This window comes from Phyllobates terribilis, unplaced genomic scaffold, assembly GCF_046119375.1.
Source record: "Phyllobates terribilis strain yellow unplaced genomic scaffold, ASM4611937v1 Scaffold_40__1_contigs__length_11209783, whole genome shotgun sequence".
Taxonomy (NCBI): Eukaryota; Metazoa; Chordata; class Amphibia; order Anura; family Dendrobatidae; genus Phyllobates; species Phyllobates terribilis.
The window spans coordinates 7425830-7442928 of record NW_027362800.1 but is presented as its reverse complement, the minus strand read 5'-3'; the positions used below and the strand labels follow the sequence as shown (position 1 = coordinate 7442928).

Genomic DNA, 17099 nt, shown 5'->3' with positions numbered 1-17099 from the left:
TTAAACTCACCTGAGCTAACAGGTATGTGAGCTGGTTACTCTGCTGCGCTTAAAATTTCTTTTTTGGTTTGCTACAATGCCTTTTCTGAAACGTTGTCTCCCTCTGCTGGAACACTGACTTCTTTCATTTAATGCCTGCAGACTATAAAAGAGAAACCAACCCAAAAAGTTTGGTTGATTAGTCTGTGGCATTCTTTTAAACTGTTGCTTATGGCGGTCTCTGTGAGCTTCTCAGTGACATTCAGCCATCCAGGTATCCCGCCTGCAGTAGACGGAATGTGGCAATGGAACGCTGGCTGCGCGTGTCATAATAGGCTCTGAGCCTTTATATACCTGCGCACAGCAGCAGCCACCTTCAGTCTGCTGCTGGACAGCCAGCAGCAGCAGCAGCAGGAGAGGTAATTAATCAGCAACCCTCCTGCTAAGGGTAGACAGCTGCTCGTTCCACCCCCCCCCGCCTTAATTGGTTCTCCTCCCTTCCAACGGTGTTGAGGCGGGTGGGAACAGCCGGGGGTTGAGGGTACTGTGCTAAAAGAGGTGGAGTTATGCAGATCTAAAACGCGTGGATTGCAGCAGCAGCAAGCCGAAAAGTGCAGGCATGTGAGGGATCTAGAGGTTGACAGCATGTCTTCTTAACGGGAGTCCAGGTGGCCATCTCCACAAATGGACTTTTCAGAATCCTTGGGTGGCACCGTAGTCGGAAACCAATTCTGGTTATCGCTTCTCGGCCTTTTGGCTAAGATCAAGTGTAGTATCTTTCGAAAAGGCGGTTTTGGATGTTGGCCGCCCTAGTAGATTGATACATTATGCACACTGGGGTTTAGGCGCTTGTTAGTACGCCAGGTGGCTAATATAGTCATCTGGTGGAAAGCATGGCCCCCCAGGATCGACGCCATTGGGCCGGGGAAGATCGAAAGCCCGAAGTGTGAAGTGCCCCAGGAATGGTGACCCTGGGGTGCCTTAACTCACTGGGATTGGGAACCCCACTTGAGTTTATGGCACATTTGCACAAGCACTTCAAATTTTCTTTCTTCGCACACACCCTTATTCCGGGCCTTCTGGCCTTAGGATGGGGAATTTTTCAATTCCCGGTCGAAGGTCCGGGCAGTATTATACTGTGAAACCTTCACTATTTATTTAATTTCTTTGTCACTGTGTGTCCACTTATTCACGTGTGTCACGTCCTACTAGGATTTTGTCGGGATGCAGTTCCCTTACGGGTTCCTCTCTTGGCAGGTCTAGGGGGGGAGTGTGTGGCCATCAGGTTCCGCTCCCCCCTGAACCCCCCTGGCTCTCCTCTTTCGGGAGGAGAGCGTTGTTGGCTCCCCTCTTCCGGGAGGGGAGCACAGTCTTTGGCTCCCAGTGCCTTGCTCGGGTGAGAACTCGGGCAGGTGCTGGGGGTTAGATTGGGTCGCCTCTGGCTTCGGCTGGAGGTGGCTTTTTGTCCCTGTTCCTCGCTGTGGCCTTTTGGCTCGGAGGGACGGGGAATGGTTTGGGGGACCCTTCTCCTTTTGGAGAGGGTTTCAAGAAGACCAGCATACTAGTGCACTTTTTTTGTGGCACTTGTCACTTTTTTAAGCGCACTCGGGTTTTGTACACGAATTCGGGCTTTCGATAAAAAAAAAAAAAATCTGTTCTTATCAGTTTAATATCTGATACGTCCCGTATCTGGGGACCATATATTAAATGGATTTTTAGAACAGGGAGATGGAAAAAGAGCTTGCTCTGTCCACTCCACGCATTGACCTGGTATTGCAGTATCTCCAGGACCGGTGCACCCCTTCTTTAATGCAGTTTCTAAAATCAGAAAGAATTGAATTCAATGCTTTTTGTTCATTTTGCTTGTTTGTCGGATTTTGGGATGGACTCTTTGGCTTTGCTTTTCTTCTCCTCATTGGATTTTTCATGTTAAAAGTTGCAGAAGCCAGATGACAAGCTCATTTTGGTTCAACTTCAGCAACTGTGCATTGCATTGCCATGTAATGTAATGTAATGCAATGCTATCTATCTAGCTCTCCCTCTATACTTCCTTTTGGATAAACAGACATATTAGGCAAGCATTTTGGAGCTTTCACCTAAATAACTACAGGTGGTGAGATAAGCTGCACAATATAATTGACCTTTCAGTATATTGTTGCACACACACCATCTATTTAGCAAATGCCCTTGTTATCAACAGCAGCCTTTTAAACTCACCTGAGCTAACAGGTATGTGAGCTGGTTACTCTGCTGCGCTTAAAATTTCTTTTTTGGTTTGCTACAATGACTTTTCTGAAACGTTGTCTCCCTCTGCTGGAACACTGACTTCTTTCATTTAATGCCTGCAGACTATAAAAGAGAAACCAACCCAAAAAGTTTGGTTGATTAGTCTGTGGCATTCTTTTAAACTGTTGCTTATGGCGGTCTCTGTGAGCTTCTCAGTGACATTCAGCCATCCAGGTATCCCGCCTGCAGTAGACGGAATGTGGCAATGGAACGCTGGCTGCGCGTGTCATAATAGGCTCTGAGCCTTTATATACCTGCGCACAGCAGCAGCCACCTTCAGTCTGCTGCTGGACAGCCAGCAGCAGCAGCAGCAGCAGCAGGAGAGGTAATTAATCAGCAACCCTCCTGCTAAGGGTAGACAGCTGCTCGTTCAACCCCCCCCCCCGCCTTAATTGGTTCTCCTCCCTTCCAACGGTGTTGAGGCGGGTGGGAACAGCCGGGGGTTGAGGGTACTGTGCTAAAAGAGGTGGAGTTATGCAGATCTAAAACGCGTGGATTGCAGCAGCAGCAAGCCGAAAAGTGCAGGCATGTGAGGGATCTAGAGGTTGACAGCATGTCTTCTTAACGGGAGTCCAGGTGGCCATCTCCACAAATGGACTTTTCAGAATCCTTGGGTGGCACCGTAGTCGGAAACCAATTCTGGTTATCGCTTCTCGGCCTTTTGGCTAAGATCAAGTGTAGTATCTGTTCTTATCAGTTTAATATCTGATACGTCCCCTATCTGGGGACCATATATTAAATGGATTTTTAGAACAGGGAGATGGAAAAAGAGCTTGCTCTGTCCACTCCACGCATTGACCTGGTATTGCAGTATCTCCAGGACCGGTGCACCCCTTCTTTAATGCAGTTTCTAAAATCAGAAAGAATTGAATTCAATGCTTTTTGTTCATTTTGCATGTTTGTCGGATTTTGGGATGGACTCTTTGGCTTTGCTTTTCTTCTCCTCATTGGATTTTTCATGTTAAAAGTTGCAGAAGCCAGATGACAAGCTCATTTTGGTTCAACTTCAGCAACTGTGCATTGCATTGCCATGTAATGTAATGTAATGCAATGCTATCTATCTAGCTCTCCCTCTATACTTCCTTTTGGATAAACAGACATATTAGGCAAGCATTTTGGAGCTTTCACCTAAATAACTACAGGTGGTGAGATAAGCTGCACAATATAATTGACCTTTCAGTATATTGTTGCACACACACCATCTATTTAGCAAATGCCCTTGTTATCAACAGCAGCCTTTTAAACTCACCTGAGCTAACAGGTATGTGAGCTGGTTACTCTGCTGCGCTTAAAATTTCTTTTTTGGTTTGCTACAATGCCTTTTCTGAAACGTTGTCTCCCTCTGCTGGAACACTGACTTCTTTCATTTAATGCCTGCAGACTATAAAAGAGAAACCAACCCAAAAAGTTTGGTTGATTAGTCTGTGGCATTCTTTTAAACTGTTGCTTATGGCGGTCTCTGTGAGCTTCTCAGTGACATTCAGCCATCCAGGTATCCCGCCTGCAGTAGACGGAATGTGGCAATGGAACTCTGGCTGCGCGTGTCATAATAGGCTCTGAGCCTTTATATACCTGCGCACAGCAGCAGCCACCTTCAGTCTGCTGCTGGACAGCCAGCAGCAGCAGCAGCAGCAGGAGAGGTAATTAATCAGCAACCCTCCTGCTAAGGGTAGACAGCTGCTCGTTCAACCCCCCCCCCCGCCTTAATTGGTTCTCCTCCCTTCCAACGGTGTTGAGGCGGGTGGGAACAGCCGGGGGTTGAGGGTACTGTGCTAAAAGAGGTGGAGTTATGCAGATCTAAAACGCGTGGATTGCAGCAGCAGCAAGCCGAAAAGTGCAGGCATGTGAGGGATCTAGAGGTTGACAGCATGTCTTCTTAACGGGAGTCCAGGTGGCCATCTCCACAAATGGACTTTTCAGAATCCTTGGGTGGCACCGTAGTCGGAAACCAATTCTGGTTATCGCTTCTCGGCCTTTTGGCTAAGATCAAGTGTAGTATCTGTTCTTATCAGTTTAATATCTGATACGTCCCCTATCTGGGGACCATATATTAAATGGATTTTTAGAACAGGGAGATGGAAAAAGAGCTTGCTCTGTCCACTCCACGCATTGACCTGGTATTGCAGTATCTCCAGGACCGGTGCACCCCTTCTTTAATGCAGTTTCTAAAATCAGAAAGAATTGAATTCAATGCTTTTTGTTCATTTTGCATGTTTGTCGGATTTTGGGATGGACTCTTTGGCTTTGCTTTTCTTCTCCTCATTGGATTTTTCATGTTAAAAGTTGCAGAAGCCAGATGACAAGCTCATTTTGGTTCAACTTCAGCAACTGTGCATTGCATTGCCATGTAATGTAATGTAATGCAATGCTATCTATCTAGCTCTCCCTCTATACTTCCTTTTGGATAAACAGACATATTAGGCAAGCATTTTGGAGCTTTCACCTAAATAACTACAGGTGGTGAGATAAGCTGCACAATATAATTGACCTTTCAGTATATTGTTGCACACACACCATCTATTTAGCAAATGCCCTTGTTATCAACAGCAGCCTTTTAAACTCACCTGAGCTAACAGGTATGTGAGCTGGTTACTCTGCTGCGCTTAAAATTTCTTTTTTGGTTTGCTACAATGCCTTTTCTGAAACGTTGTCTCCCTCTGCTGGAACACTGACTTCTTTCATTTAATGCCTGCAGACTATAAAAGAGAAACCAACCCAAAAAGTTTGGTTGATTAGTCTGTGGCATTCTTTTAAACTGTTGCTTATGGCGGTCTCTGTGAGCTTCTCAGTGACATTCAGCCATCCAGGTATCCCGCCTGCAGTAGACGGAATGTGGCAATGGAACGCTGGCTGCGCATGTCATAATAGGCTCTGAGCCTTTATATACCTGCGCACAGCAGCAGCCACCTTCAGTCTGCTGCTGGACAGCCAGCAGCAGCAGCAGCAGGAGAGGTAATTAATCAGCAACCCTCCTGCTAAGGGTAGACAGCTGCTCGTTCCACCCCCCCCCCGCCTTAATTGGTTCTCCTCCCTTCCAACGGTGTTGAGGCGGGTGGGAACAGCCGGGGGTTGAGGGTACTGTGCTAAAAGAGGTGGAGTTATGCAGATCTAAAACGCGTGGATTGCAGCAGCAGCAAGTCGAAAAGTGCAGGCATGTGAGGGATCTAGAGGTTGACAGCATGTCTTCTTAACGGGAGTCCAGGTGGCCATCTCCACAAATGGACTTTTCAGAATCCTTGGGTGGCACCGTAGTCGGAAACCAATTCTGGTTATCGCTTCTCGGCCTTTTGGCTAAGATCAAGTGTAGTATCTGTTCTTATCAGTTTAATATCTGATACGTCCCCTATCTGGGGACCATATATTAAATGGATTTTTAGAACAGGGAGATGGAAAAAGAGCTTGCTCTGTCCACTCCACGCATTGACCTGGTATTGCAGTATCTCCAGGACCGGTGCACCCCTTCTTTAATGCAGTTTCTAAAATCAGAAAGAATTGAATTCAATGCTTTTTGTTCATTTTGCTTGTTTGTCGGATTTTGGGATGGACTCTTTGGCTTTGCTTTTCTTCTCCTCATTGGATTTTTCATGTTAAAAGTTGCAGAAGCCAGATGACAAGCTCATTTTGGTTCAACTTCAGCAACTGTGCATTGCATTGCCATGTAATGTAATGTAATGCAATGCTATCTATCTAGCTCTCCCTCTATACTTCCTTTTGGATAAACAGACATATTAGGCAAGCATTTTGGAGCTTTCACCTAAATAACTACAGGTGGTGAGATAAGCTGCACAATATAATTGACCTTTCAGTATATTGTTGCACACACACCATCTATTTAGCAAATGCCCTTGTTATCAACAGCAGCCTTTTAAACTCACCTAAGCTAACAGGTATGTGAGCTGGTTACTCTGCTGCGCTTAAAATTTCTTTTTTGGTTTGCTACAATGCCTTTTCTGAAACGTCTCCCTCTGCTGGAACACTGACTTTTTTCATTTAATGCCTGCAGACTATAAAAGAGAAACCAACCCAAAAAGTTTGGTTGATTAGTCTGTGGCATTCTTTTAAACTGTTGCTTATGGCGGTCTCTGTGAGCTTCTCAGTGACATTCAGCCATCCAGGTATCCCGCCTGCAGTAGACGGAATGTGGCAATGGAACGCTGGCTGCGCGTGTCATAATAGGCTCTGAGCCTTTATATACCTGCACACAGCAGCAGCCACCTTCAGTCTGCTGCTGGACAGCCAGCAGCAGCAGCAGCAGGAGAGGTAATTAATCAGCAACCCTCCTGCTAAGGGTAGACAGCTGCTCGTTCCACCCCCCCCCCCGCCTTAATTGGTTCTCCTCCCTTCCAACGGTGTTGAGGCGGGTGGGAACAGCCGGGGGTTGAGGGTACTGTGCTAAAAGAGGTGGAGTTATGCAGATCTAAAACGCGTGGATTGCAGCAGCAGCAAGCCGAAAAGTGCAGGCATGTGAGGGATCTAGAGGTTGACAGCATGTCTTCTTAACGGGAGTCCAGGTGGCCATCTCCACAAATGGACTTTTCAGAATCCTTGGGTGGCACCGTAGTCGGAAACCAATTCTGGTTATCGCTTCTCGGCCTTTTGGCTAAGATCAAGTGTAGTATCTGTTCTTATCAGTTTAATATCTGATACGTCCCCTATCTGGGGACCATATATTAAATGGATTTTTAGAACAGGGAGATGGAAAAAGAGCTTGCTCTGTCCACTCCACGCATTGACCTGGTATTGCAGTATCTCCAGGACCGGTGCACCCCTTCTTTAATGCAGTTTCTAAAATCAGAAAGAATTGAATTCAATGCTTTTTGTTCATTTTGCTTGTTTGTCGGATTTTGGGATGGACTCTTTGGCTTTGCTTTTCTTCTCCTCATTGGATTTTTCATGTTAAAAGTTGCAGAAGCCAGATGACAAGCTCATTTTGGTTCAACTTCAGCAACTGTGCATTGCATTGCCATGTAATGTAATGTAATGCAATGCTATCTATCTAGCTCTCCCTCTATACTTCCTTTTGGATAAACAGACATATTAGGCAAGCATTTTGGAGCTTTCACCTAAATAACTACAGGTGGTGAGATAAGCTGCACAATATAATTGACCTTTCAGTATATTGTTGCACACACACCATCTATTTAGCAAATGCCCTTGTTATCAACAGCAGCCTTTTAAACTCACCTGAGCTAACAGGTATGTGAGCTGGTTACTCTGCTGCGCTTAAAATTTCTATTTTGGTTTGCTACAATGCCTTTTCTGAAACGTTGTCTCCCTCTGCTGGAACACTGACTTCTTTCATTTAATGCCTGCAGACTATAAAAGAGAAACCAACCCATAAAGTTTGGTTGATTAGTCTGTGGCATTCTTTTAAACTGTTGCTTATGGCGGTCTCTGTGAGCTTCTCAGTGACATTCAGCCATCCAGGTATCCCGCCTGCAGTAGACGGAATGTGGCAATGGAACGCTGGCTGCGCGTGTCATAATAGGCTCTGAGCCTTTATATACCTGCGCACAGCAGCAGCCACCTTCAGTCTGCTGCTGGACAGCCAGCAGCAGCAGCAGGAGAGGTAATCAATCAGCAACCCTCCTGCTAAGGGTAGACAGCTGCTCGTTCCACCCCCCCCCCGCCTTAATTGGTTCTCCTCCCTTCCAACGGTGTTGAGGCGGGTGGGAACAGCCGGGGGTTGAGGGTACTGTGCTAACAGAGGTGGAGTTATGCAGATCTAAAACGCGTGGATTGCAGCAGCAGCAAGCCGAAAAGTGCAGGCATGTGAGGGATCTAGAGGTTGACAGCATGTCTTCTTAACGGGAGTCCAGGTGGCCATCTCCACAAATGGACTTTTCAGAATCCTTGGGTGGCACCGTAGTCGGAAACCAATTCTGGTTATCGCTTCTCGGTCTTTTGGCTAAGATCAAGTGTAGTATCTGTTCTTATCAGTTTAATATCTGATACGTCCCCTATCTGGGGACCATATATTAAATGGATTTTTAGAACAGGGAGATGGAAAAAGAGCTTGCTCTGTCCACTCCACGCATTGACCTGGTATTGCAGTATCTCCAGGACCGGTGCACCCCTTCTTTAATGCAGTTTCTAAAATCAGAAAGAATTGAATTCAATGCTTTTTGTTCATTTTGCTTGTTTGTCGGATTTTGGGATGGACTCTTTGGCTTTGCTTTTCTTCTCCTCATTGGATTTTTCATGTTAAAAGTTGCAGAAGCCAGATGACAAGCTCATTTTGGTTCAACTTCAGCAACTGTGCATTGCATTGCCATGTAATGTAATGTAATGCAATGCTATCTATCTAGCTCTCCCTCTATACTTCCTTTTGGATAAACAGACATATTAGGCAAGCATTTTGGAGCTTTCACCTAAATAACTACAGGTGGTGAGATAAGCTGCACAATATAATTGACCTTTCAGTATATTGTTGCACACACACCATCTATTTAGCAAATGCCCTTGTTATCAACAGCAGCCTTTTAAACTCACCTGAGCTAACAGGTATGTGAGCTGGTTACTCTGCTGCGCTTAAAATTTCTTTTTTGGTTTGCTACAATGCCTTTTCTGAAACGTTGTCTCCCTCTGCTGGAACACTGACTTCTTTCATTTAATGCCTGCAGACTATAAAAGAGAAACCAACCCAAAAAGTTTGGTTGATTAGTCTGTGGCATTCTTTTAAACTGTTGCTTATGGCGGTCTCTGTGAGCTTCTCAGTGACATTCAGCCATCCAGGTATCCCGCCTGCAGTAGACGGAATGTGGCAATGGAACACTGGCTGCGCGTGTCATAATAGGCTCTGAGCCTTTATATACCTGCGCACAGCAGCAGCCACCTTCAGTCTGCTGCTGTACAGCCAGCAGCAGCAGCAGCAGGAGAGGTAATTAATCAGCAACCCTCCTGCTAAGGGTAGACAGCTGCTCGTTCCACCCCCCCCCCGCCTTAATTGGTTCTCCTCCCTTCCAACGGTGTTGAGGCGGGTGGGAACAGCCGGGGGTTGAGGGTACTGTGCTAAAAGAGGTGGAGTTATGCAGATCTAAAACGCGTGGATTGCAGCAGCAGCAAGCCGAAAAGTGCAGGCATGTGAGGGATCTAGAGGTTGATAGCATGTCTTCTTAACGGGAGTCCAGGTGGCCATCTCCACAAATGGACTTTTCAGAATCCTTGGGTGGCACCGTAGTCGGAAACCAATTCTGGTTATCGCTTCTCGGCCTTTTGGCTAAGATCAAGTGTAGTATCTGTTCTTATCAGTTTAATATCTGATACGTCCCCTATCTGGGGACCATATATTAAATGGATTTTTAGAACAGGGAGATGGAAAAAGAGCTTGCTCTGTCCACTCCACGCATTGACCTGGTATTGCAGTATCTCCAGGACCGGTGCACCCCTTCTTTAATGCAGTTTCTAAAATCAGAAAGAATTGAATTCAATGCTTTTTGTTCATTTTGCTTGTTTGTCGGATTTTGGGATGGACTCTTTGGCTTTGCTTTTCTTCTCCTCATTGGATTTTTCATGTTAAAAGTTGCAGAAGCCAGATGACAAGCTCATTTTGGTTCAACTTCAGCAACTGTGCATTGCATTGCCATGTAATGTAATGTAATGCAATGCTATCTATCTAGCTCTCCCTCTATACTTCCTTTTGGATAAACAGACATATTAGGCAAGCATTTTGGAGCTTTCACCTAAATAACTACAGGTGGTGAGATAAGCTGCACAATATAATTGACCTTTCAGTATATTGTTGCACACACACCATCTATTTAGCAAATGCCCTTGTTATCAACAGCAGCCTTTTAAACTCACCTGAGCTAACAGGTATGTGAGCTGGTTACTCTGCTGCGCTTAAAATTTCTTTTTTGGTTTGCTACAATGCCTTTTCTGAAACGTCTCCCTCTGCTGGAACACTGACTTCTTTCATTTAATGCCTGCAGACTATAAAAGAGAAACCAACCCAAAAAGTTTGGTTGATTAGTCTGTGGCATTCTTTTAAACTGTTGCTTATGGCGGTCTCTGTGAGCTTCTCAGTGACATTCAGCCATCCAGGTATCCCGCCTGCAGTAGACGGAATGTGGCAATGGAACGCTGGCTGCGCGTGTCATAATAGGCTCTGAGCCTTTATATACCTGCGCACAGCAGCAGCCACCTTCAGTCTGCTGCTGGACAGCCAGCAGCAGCAGCAGCAGGAGAGGTAATTAATCAGCAACCCTCCTGCTAAGGGTAGACAGCTGCTCGTTCCACCCCCCCCCCCGCCTTAATTGGTTCTCCTCCCTTCCAACGGTGTTGAGGCGGGTGGGAACAGCCAGGGGTTGAGGGTACTGTGCTAAAAGAGGTGGAGTTATGCAGATCTAAAACGCGTGGATTGCAGCAGCAGCAAGCCGAAAAGTGCAGGCATGTGAGGGATCTAGAGGTTGACAGCATGTCTTCTTAACGGGAGTCCAGGTGGCCATCTCCACAAATGGACTTTTCAGAATCCTTGGGTGGCACCGTAGTCGGAAACCAATTCTGGTTATCGCTTCTCGGCCTTTTGGCTAAGATCAAGTGTAGTATCTGTTCTTATCAGTTTAATATCTGATACGTCCCCTATCTGGGGACCATATATTAAATGGATTTTTAGAACAGGGAGATGGAAAAAGAGCTTGCTCTGTCCACTCCACGCATTGACCTGGTATTGCAGTATCTCCAGGACCGGTGCACCCCTTCTTTAATGCAGTTTCTAAAATCAGAAAGAATTGAATTCAATGCTTTTTGTTCATTTTGCTTGTTTGTCGGATTTTGGGATGGACTCTTTGGCTTTGCTTTTCTTCTCCTCATTGGATTTTTCATGTTAAAAGTTGCAGAAGCCAGATGACAAGCTCATTTTGGTTCAACTTCAGCAACTGTGCATTGCATTGCCATGTAATGTAATGTAATGCAATGCTATCTATCTAGCTCTCCCTCTATACTTCCTTTTGGATAAACAGACATATTAGGCAAGCATTTTGGAGCTTTCACCTAAATAACTACAGGTGGTGAGATAAGCTGCACAATATAATTGACCTTTCAGTATATTGTTGCACACACACCATCTATTTAGCAAATGCCCTTGTTATCAACAGCAGCCTTTTAAACTCACCTGAGCTAACAGGTATGTGAGCTGGTTACTCTGCTGCGCTTAAAATTTCTTTTTTGGTTTGCTACAATGCCTTTTCTGAAACGTTGTCTCCCTCTGCTGGAACACTGACTTCTTTCATTTAATGCCTGCAGACTATAAAAGAGAAACCAACCCAAAAAGTTTGGTTGATTAGTCTGTGGCATTCTTTTAAACTGTTGCTTATGGCGGTCTCTGTGAGCTTCTCAGTGACATTCAGCCATCCAGGTATCCCGCCTGCAGTAGACGGAAAGTGGCAATGGAACGCTGGCTGCGCGTGTCATAATAGGCTCTGAGCCTTTATATACCTGCGCACAGCAGCAGCCACTTTCAGTCTGCTGCTGTACAGCCAGCAGCAGCAGCAGCAGGAGAGGTAATTAATCAGCAACCCTCCTGCTAAGGGTAGACAGCTGCTCGTTCCACCCCCCCCCCGCCTTAATTGGTTCTCCTCCCTTCCAACGGTGTTGAGGCGGGTGGGAACAGCCGGGGGTTGAGGGTACTGTGCTAAAAGAGGTGGAGTTATGCAGATCTAAAACGCGTGGATTGCAGCAGCAGCAAGCCGAAAAGTGCAGGCATGTGAGGGATCTAGAGGTTGATAGCATGTCTTCTTAACGGGAGTCCAGGTGGCCATCTCCACAAATGGACTTTTCAGAATCCTTGGGTGGCACCGTAGTCGGAAACCAATTCTGGTTATCGCTTCTCGGCCTTTTGGCTAAGATCAAGTGTAGTATCTGTTCTTATCAGTTTAATATCTGATACGTCCCCTATCTGGGGACCATATATTAAATGGATTTTTAGAACAGGGAGATGGAAAAAGAGCTTGCTCTGTCCACTCCACGCATTGACCTGGTATTGCAGTATCTCCAGGACCGGTGCACCCCTTCTTTAATGCAGTTTCTAAAATCAGAAAGAATTGAATTCAATGCTTTTTGTTCATTTTGCTTGTTTGTCGGATTTTGGGATGGACTCTTTGGCTTTGCTTTTCTTCTCCTCATTGGATTTTTCATGTTAAAAGTTGCAGAAGCCAGATGACAAGCTCATTTTGGTTCAACTTCAGCAACTGTGCATTGCATTGCCATGTAATGTAATGTAATGCAATGCTATCTATCTAGCTCTCCCTCTATACTTCCTTTTGGATAAACAGACATATTAGGCAAGCATTTTGGAGCTTTCACCTAAATAACTACAGGTGGTGAGATAAGCTGCACAATATAATTGACCTTTCAGTATATTGTTGCACACACACCATCTATTTAGCAAATGCCCTTGTTATCAACAGCAGCCTTTTAAACTCACCTGAGCTAACAGGTATGTGAGCTGGTTACTCTGCTGCGCTTAAAATTTCTTTTTTGGTTTGCTACAATGCCTTTTCTGAAACGTCTCCCTCTGCTGGAACACTGACTTCTTTCATTTAATGCCTGCAGACTATAAAAGAGAAACCAACCCAAAAAGTTTGGTTGATTAGTCTGTGGCATTCTTTTAAACTGTTGCTTATGGCGGTCTCTGTGAGCTTCTCAGTGACATTCAGTCATCCAGGTATCCCGCCTGCAGTAGACGGAATGTGGCAATGGAACACTGGCTGCGCGTGTCATAATAGGCTCTGAGCCTTTATATACCTGCGCACAGCAGCAGCCACCTTCAGTCTGCTGCTGGACAGCCAGCAGCAGCAGCAGCAGGAGAGGTAATTAATCAGCAACCCTCCTGCTAAGGGTAGACAGCTGCTCGTTCCACCCCCCCCCCCCCCGCCTTAATTGGTTCTCCTCCCTTCCAACGGTGTTGAGGCGGGTGGGAACAGCCGGGGGTTGAGGGTACTGTGCTAAAAGAGGTGGAGTTATGCAGATCTAAAACGCGTGGATTGCAGCAGCAGCAAGCCGAAAAGTGCAGGCATGTGAGGGATCTAGAGGTTGACAGCATGTCTTCTTAACGGGAGTCCAGGTGGCCATCTCCACAAATGGACTTTTCAGAATCCTTGGGTGGCACCGTAGTCGGAAACCAATTCTGGTTATCGCTTCTCGGCCTTTTGGCTAAGATCAAGTGTAGTATCTGTTCTTATCAGTTTAATATCTGATACGTCCCCTATCTGGGGACCATATATTAAATGGATTTTTAGAACAGGGAGATGGAAAAAGAGCTTGCTCTGTCCACTCCACGCATTGACCTGGTATTGCAGTATCTCCAGGACCGGTGCACCCCTTCTTTAATGCAGTTTCTAAAATCAGAAAGAATTGAATTCAATGCTTTTTGTTCATTTTGCTTGTTTGTCGGATTTTGGGATGGACTCTTTGGCTTTGCTTTTCTTCTCCTCATTGGATTTTTCATGTTAAAAGTTGCAGAAGCCAGATGACAAGCTCATTTTGGTTCAACTTCAGCAACTGTGCATTGCATTGCCATGTAATGTAATGTAATGCAATGCTATCTATCTAGCTCTCCCTCTATACTTCCTTTTGGATAAACAGACATATTAGGCAAGCATTTTGGAGCTTTCACCTAAATAACTACAGGTGGTGAGATAAGCTGCACAATATAATTGACCTTTCAGTATATTGTTGCACACACACCATCTATTTAGCAAATGCCCTTGTTATCAACAGCAGCCTTTTAAACTCACCTGAGCTAACAGGTATGTGAGCTGGTTACTCTGCTGCGCTTAAAATTTCTTTTTTGGTTTGCTACAATGCCTTTTCTGAAACGTTGTCTCCCTCTGCTGGAACACTGACTTCTTTCATTTAATGCCTGCAGACTATAAAAGAGAAACCAACCCAAAAAGTTTGGTTGATTAGTCTGTGGCATTCTTTTAAACTGTTGCTTATGGCGGTCTCTGTGAGCTTCTCAGTGACATTCAGCCATCCAGGTATCCCGCCTGCAGTAGACGGAATGTGGCAATGGAACGCTGGCTGCGCGTGTCATAATAGGCTCTGAGCCTTTATATACCTGCGCACAGCAGCAGCCACCTTCAGTCTGCTGCTGGACAGCCAGCAGCAGCAGCAGCAGGAGAGGTAATTAATCAGCAACCCTCCTGCTAAGGGTAGACGGCTGCTCGTTCCACCCCCCCCCCGCCTTAATCGGTTCTCCTCCCTTCCAACGGTGTTGAGGCGGGTGGGAACAGCCGGGGGTTGAGGGTACTGTGCTAAAAGAGGTGGAGTTATGCAGATCTAAAACGCGTGGATTGCAGCAGCAGCAAGCCGAAAAGTGCAGGCATGTGAGGGATCTAGAGGTTGACAGCATGTCTTCTTAACGGGAGTCCAGGTGGCCATCTCCACAAATGGACTTTTCAGAATCCTTGGGTGGCACCGTAGTCGGAAACCAATTCTGGTTATCGCTTCTCGGCCTTTTGGCTAAGATCAAGTGTAGTATCTGTTCTTATCAGTTTAATATCTGATACGTCCCCTATCTGGGGACCATATATTAAATGGATTTTTAGAACAGGGAGATGGAAAAAGAGCTTGCTCTGTCCACTCCACGCATTGACCTGGTATTGCAGTATCTCCAGGACCGGTGCACCCCTTCTTTAATGCAGTTTCTAAAATCAGAAAGAATTGAATTCAATGCTTTTTGTTCATTTTGCTTGTTTGTCGGATTTTGGGATGGACTCTTTGGCTTTGCTTTTCTTCTCCTCATTGGATTTTTCATGTTAAAAGTTGCAGAAGCCAGATGACAAGCTCATTTTGGTTCAACTTCAGCAACTGTGCATTGCATTGCCATGTAATGTAATGTAATGCAATGCTATCTATCTAGCTCTCCCTCTATACTTCCTTTTGGATAAACAGACATATTAGGCAAGCATTTTGGAGCTTTCACCTAAATAACTACAGGTGGTGAGATAAGCTGCACAATATAATTGACCTTTCAGTATATTGTTGCACACACACCATCTATTTAGCAAATGCCCTTGTTATCAACAGCAGCCTTTTAAACTCACCTGAGCTAACAGGTATGTGAGCTGGTTACTCTGCTGCGCTTAAAATTTCTTTTTTGGTTTGCTACAATGCCTTTTCTGAAACATGGTCTCCCTCTGCTGGAACACTGACTTCTTTCATTTAATGCCTGCAGACTATAAAAGAGAAACCAACCCAAAAAGTTTGGTTGATTAGTCTGTGGCATTCTTTTAAACTGTTGCTTATGGCGGTCTCTGTGAGCTTCTCAGTGACATTCAGCCATCCAGGTATCCCGCCTGCAGTAGACGGAATGTGGCAATGGAACACTGGCTGCGCGTGTCATAATAGGCTCTGAGCCTTTATATACCTGCGCACAGCAGCAGCCACCTTCAGTCTGCTGCTGGACAGCCAGCAGCAGCAGCAGCAGGAGAGGTAATTAATCAGCAACCCTCCTGCTAAGGGTAGACAGCTGCTCGTTCCACCCCCCCCCCGCCTTAATTGGTTCTCCTCCCTTCCAACGGTGTTGAGGCGGGTGGGAACAGCCGGGGGTTGAGGGTACTGTGCTAAAAGAGGTGGAGTTATGCAGATCTAAAACACGTGGATTGCAGCAGCAGCAAGCCGAAAAGTGCAGGCATGTGAGGGATCTAGAGGTTGACAGCATGTCTTCTTAACGGGAGTCCAGGTGGCCATCTCCACAAATGGACTTTTCAGAATCCTTGGGTGGCACCGTAGTCGGAAACCAATTCTGGTTATCGCTTCTCGGCCTTTTGGCTAAGATCAAGTGTAGTATCTGTTCTTATCAGTTTAATATCTGATACGTCCCCTATCTGGGGACCATATATTAAATGGATTTTTAGAACAGGGAGATGGAAAAAGAGCTTGCTCTGTCCACTCCACGCATTGACCTGGTGTTGCAGTATCTCCAGGACCGGTGCACCCCTTCTTTAATGCAGTTTCTAAAATCAGAAAGAATTGAATTCAATGCTTTTTGTTCATTTTGCTTGTTTGTCGGATTTTGGGATGGACTCTTTGGCTTTGCTTTTCTTCTCCTCATTGGATTTTTCATGTTAAAAGTTGCAGAAGCCAGATGACAAGCTCATTTTGGTTCAACTTCAGCAACTGTGCATTGCATTGCCATGTAATGTAATGTAATGCAATGCTATCTATCTAGCTCTCCCTCTATACTTCCTTTTGGATAAACAGACATATTAGGCAAGCATTTTGGAGCTTTCACCTAAATAACTACAGGTGGTGAGATAAGCTGCACAATATAATTGACCTTTCAGTATATTGTTGCACACACACCATCTATTTAGCAAATGCCCTTGTTATCAACAGCAGCCTTTTAAACTCACCTGAGCTAACAGGTATGTGAGCTGGTTACTCTGCTGCGCTTAAAATTTCTTTTTTGGTTTGCTACAATGCCTTTTCTGAAACGTTGTCTCCCTCTGCTGGAACACTGACTTCTTTCATTTAATGCCTGCAGACTATAAAAGAGAAACCAACCCAAAAAGTTTGGTTGATTAGTCTGTGGCATTCTTTTAAACTGTTGCTTATGGCGGTCTCTGTGAGCTTCTCAGTGACATTCAGCCATCCAGGTATCCCGCCTGCAGTAGACGGAATGTGGCAATGGAACGCTGGCTGCGCGTGTCATAATAGGCTCTGAGCCTTTATATACCTGCGCACAGCAGCAGCCACCTTCAGTCTGCTGCTGGACAGCCAGCAGCATCAGCAGCAGGAGAGGTAATTAATCAGCAACCCTCCTGCTAAGGGTAGACAGCTGCTCGTTCCACCCCCCCCCCGCCTTAATTGGTTCTCCTCCCTTCCAACGG

The 17099-nt window shown here is 45.6% G+C and overlaps 12 non-coding genes and 1 pseudogene across 12 annotated transcripts; all 13 read left to right on the top strand.

The window, feature by feature from the left end:
• Nucleotides 1–716: 716 nt before the first annotated feature.
• On the top strand, nucleotides 717–808 carry LOC141186239 (U2 spliceosomal RNA; annotated as a pseudogene).
• A 789-nt stretch (nucleotides 809–1597) lies between these two features.
• On the top strand, nucleotides 1598–1783 carry LOC141186003 (U2 spliceosomal RNA). Its single transcript, XR_012260569.1, has one exon. It is a non-coding gene; the product is annotated as a U2 spliceosomal RNA (small nuclear RNA).
• A 1127-nt stretch (nucleotides 1784–2910) lies between these two features.
• Nucleotides 2911–3101, top strand: LOC141189121 (U2 spliceosomal RNA). Its single transcript, XR_012263192.1, has one exon. It is a non-coding gene; the product is annotated as a U2 spliceosomal RNA (small nuclear RNA).
• Nucleotides 3102–4225: 1124 nt separating this feature from the next.
• Nucleotides 4226–4416, top strand: LOC141189120 (U2 spliceosomal RNA). Its single transcript, XR_012263191.1, has one exon. It is a non-coding gene; the product is annotated as a U2 spliceosomal RNA (small nuclear RNA).
• Nucleotides 4417–5536: 1120 nt separating this feature from the next.
• Nucleotides 5537–5727, top strand: LOC141189119 (U2 spliceosomal RNA). Its single transcript, XR_012263190.1, has one exon. It is a non-coding gene; the product is annotated as a U2 spliceosomal RNA (small nuclear RNA).
• Nucleotides 5728–6845: 1118 nt separating this feature from the next.
• Nucleotides 6846–7036, top strand: LOC141189118 (U2 spliceosomal RNA). Its single transcript, XR_012263189.1, has one exon. It is a non-coding gene; the product is annotated as a U2 spliceosomal RNA (small nuclear RNA).
• Nucleotides 7037–8153: 1117 nt separating this feature from the next.
• Nucleotides 8154–8344, top strand: LOC141185062 (U2 spliceosomal RNA). The gene has a single exon (XR_012259759.1). It is a non-coding gene; the product is annotated as a U2 spliceosomal RNA (small nuclear RNA).
• Nucleotides 8345–9464: 1120 nt separating this feature from the next.
• Nucleotides 9465–9655, top strand: LOC141189116 (U2 spliceosomal RNA). Its single transcript, XR_012263187.1, has one exon. It is a non-coding gene; the product is annotated as a U2 spliceosomal RNA (small nuclear RNA).
• A 1118-nt stretch (nucleotides 9656–10773) lies between these two features.
• On the top strand, nucleotides 10774–10964 carry LOC141189115 (U2 spliceosomal RNA). The gene has a single exon (XR_012263186.1). It is a non-coding gene; the product is annotated as a U2 spliceosomal RNA (small nuclear RNA).
• Nucleotides 10965–12084: 1120 nt separating this feature from the next.
• Nucleotides 12085–12275, top strand: LOC141189114 (U2 spliceosomal RNA). Its single transcript, XR_012263185.1, has one exon. It is a non-coding gene; the product is annotated as a U2 spliceosomal RNA (small nuclear RNA).
• Nucleotides 12276–13396: 1121 nt separating this feature from the next.
• LOC141189113 (U2 spliceosomal RNA) lies at nucleotides 13397–13587 on the top strand. Its single transcript, XR_012263184.1, has one exon. It is a non-coding gene; the product is annotated as a U2 spliceosomal RNA (small nuclear RNA).
• Nucleotides 13588–14707: 1120 nt separating this feature from the next.
• Nucleotides 14708–14898, top strand: LOC141189112 (U2 spliceosomal RNA). Its single transcript, XR_012263183.1, has one exon. It is a non-coding gene; the product is annotated as a U2 spliceosomal RNA (small nuclear RNA).
• Nucleotides 14899–16018: 1120 nt separating this feature from the next.
• On the top strand, nucleotides 16019–16209 carry LOC141184122 (U2 spliceosomal RNA). Its single transcript, XR_012258907.1, has one exon. It is a non-coding gene; the product is annotated as a U2 spliceosomal RNA (small nuclear RNA).
• The last annotated feature ends 890 nt before the right edge of the window (nucleotides 16210–17099 follow it).